Genomic DNA, 2,593 nt, shown 5'->3' with positions numbered 1-2,593 from the left:
GGCATCCCGAGGGGTAGGGGGCTGCTCCGGGGCCCCCGTCTGCCCCGACGACCTCAGGTAGGACTGGACGGGGGGKGGGTCGGGGGCAGCCGATCTGGCTGCAGAAATGGCCTTTCCAAGGCCCGTGGAAATACCCCCCCGTGGGGGCTTTCTTGGGGCTGGGAGCCCAGGCAGGGCTGCAGGGCCTGGGGGGAGACACGGAGGAGGCCCAAGGGATTTGGGGCATCCCAGGGGGGATCCGGGGATGTTGGCTCCGGTCCCCGGCCCGTTCATCCTTGCGGGAAGCCGTGGCGGCGCATTTCCTTACCGGCCCGTCGCGATGGTGTTTTCAGCATCTCCGCGCGGCTCCTGGCTGCGGCGGCGGTGAGCGCGGCCGCCCCGCTGCCCCCCAGCCCAGGCCGGCCCCCCCTTTGGCATTCACCGCGTGCCTTAATTGTGTGACATTAAATCAAGGTCCGCGGTGAACACGAAACGCTGGGGCCGATGGCTGAGGGTGCGCAGCGGGGTCCCTGCTCAGTCCCCCCCCCCCCCAGCTGTCCCTGATGTAGGGCGGTGCGTGATAGCCGGGGGGCAGCCATGGGGACAGGGTGACCCCCCCATGCCGGGGGGCCTCCTCGCCTCCCCAGGGCAGGGAGGGCAGGTGGAGACCCCTCCTCTCTGAGCTGGGGACCCCCAGGGGTGCGAATCGCCCCGTCTGTCCTTCCTGGCTCCTCGGCAGCGTTAGGGCCAGGATCAGTGCCAGTGCCGGGGCTGCGGGGAGGGCACGGGCCCCGCTCTCCGCGGCGCTGGGGGGGGAGCGGGGTTTAGCGCCGCGGGAAGGGCCGATCGTCCCTGGGGCTGGCACTGGGCAGACGGCAGAGCAGAGATTAGGGACGGGTGGGCTCCCCTCACCTCTTGTCCCTATAGATAGATCAGACACATCCGACCCCCCCCCCCCCAACCCCATCCTTAGGGATTACCATAGGAGCCCTGCAAGAGCCTCCTTTCTCCTCTCTGAATTCCTGCACAGACTCCCAAGAGCCCCCCCCTCTTCTCCACCCCAGAGCTCAGCCCCACAGAGAACAGCCACGGGGCCGGGGATGGGACTGGGGGCAGCAGGGGCTGCAGGGAGCCGCGATGCCGATGCACCCCCAGATCCGGCCCCATCCGGCATCCTTCAGGCCTGGCTCCGAGGCTGCTGCTCGATCCCGAGCAGAGGACCCGTCCCATAGCGCCAGGGCAGCTATTTTTGAATGAGATAATAAGCAAATCCCTGCATTCCCCCCCCCCCCCGGCTGTCCTCGCCTCCCCCGGCTTTCGTCAAGCAATCCGCAACCTCAGAGCCATGGAAACCCGGGGGGGGGGGGGGAGCATCTTCCTACCAGCTTAAACTCTCCAGTGGATCAATCTGGGAGGGATTGGGGGGGGGGATTTGGGGGCTGCTTCGTAGTAGTGGGATGGGGTGGTCCTACACTTCAAGCATTTTTTGAAAGTCGGGTCCTAGAGGGGTAGGAAATGGGACGGGGGGGGAAGCCCCCCTGCGTGGGTCTCTGCAGCAGCCTCCCCCGATAAAACCCCACCCGCTCTGTTTCCACAATGAATTAAACGTCGGAATAGTCAAAATGGCAGAAATCACCTCAAATTCCCCTCCTGTAGCTTGGACCCCCTCGCCCCCACCTTCCTGGCCGGGACTTGTTTGTGGACAGGAACAGATGCATAAGGGCCAGCGGAGGCCATACAAACTCACTGCAGGTAATTCCCACTCCGGCCCCCCGCTTCCCTGCTGCCGGACCTGCCCTGCCCCATCCCCTCCTGGGAGGGAGCTGCACCTCACTGGGTGCAGGAGAGGTGCGGGGGCTCGCACACTCACACTCACACTCACACTCGCACGCCAGGCCACGCACCGGTGGGAGATGCGCTCCCTTTCCCGGGTGCGGGGGTCGGTGCAGCCCCGTGTTCCCCCCCCCCCCCGCTGCAGCCGGTGCCCGCGGCTCTCCCGGGCTCTCGCCGCAAGGGACACCCCGAGCGGGCCCCGGTCCCGGCCCCGGCCCCGGCCCGGCTCAGCGACGCTCTCCGCCGGCGCGTTTAGGGGGCAGAAAGAGTCGCTCCAGGCCCGGGGCCGCCGCGGGGCCTGTGGCCGTGCCGAGGGGCGGGGGGCCTGAAGGGGCAAAACCGTCGCGCTGAAGATGTCAATAGTCACCGGCCTGGGGGCAATTTTATAGGGGGAAAAAATGCCGTTTCCTTAGCGGTGCGCCCGCCCCATTTCCCGGCAGAGTGTGATGCCTCGCTGACCCCCAGGGATTCCTCCCTCTCTTTCATCCCCTTGGCGTTTTGTCTTATTTTTATTTTATTTTCCCCCCATTTGGGATTGCACAGCCGCTTCCCGGCTCCTCTGCAGGAGTGCGGACAAGCCTCATCTGCCAGCTCCCAGCGCCCGGCGGCTTAAATCCCGAAAGGACGGGCTATTTCGGGTACCGCTTCCCGCGGAGGACTCGGTGCAGCTGCACTGCGCTGCTCGGGCTCGCTGTACGTGCCGGCACAGAGGGCTGCGCCCCCCCCCAATCCCTCCCCCCAGCCCCGGAGAGGGGGAGCAAACCCCTTCCCGGGGAGCACC

The sequence above is a fragment of the Apteryx rowi genome, unplaced genomic scaffold, assembly GCF_003343035.1.
Source record: "Apteryx rowi isolate R43461 unplaced genomic scaffold, aptRow1 scaffold_43, whole genome shotgun sequence".
Lineage (NCBI taxonomy): Eukaryota > Metazoa > Chordata > Aves > Apterygiformes > Apterygidae > Apteryx > Apteryx rowi.
Note: the sequence above shows the minus strand (reverse complement) of the source record.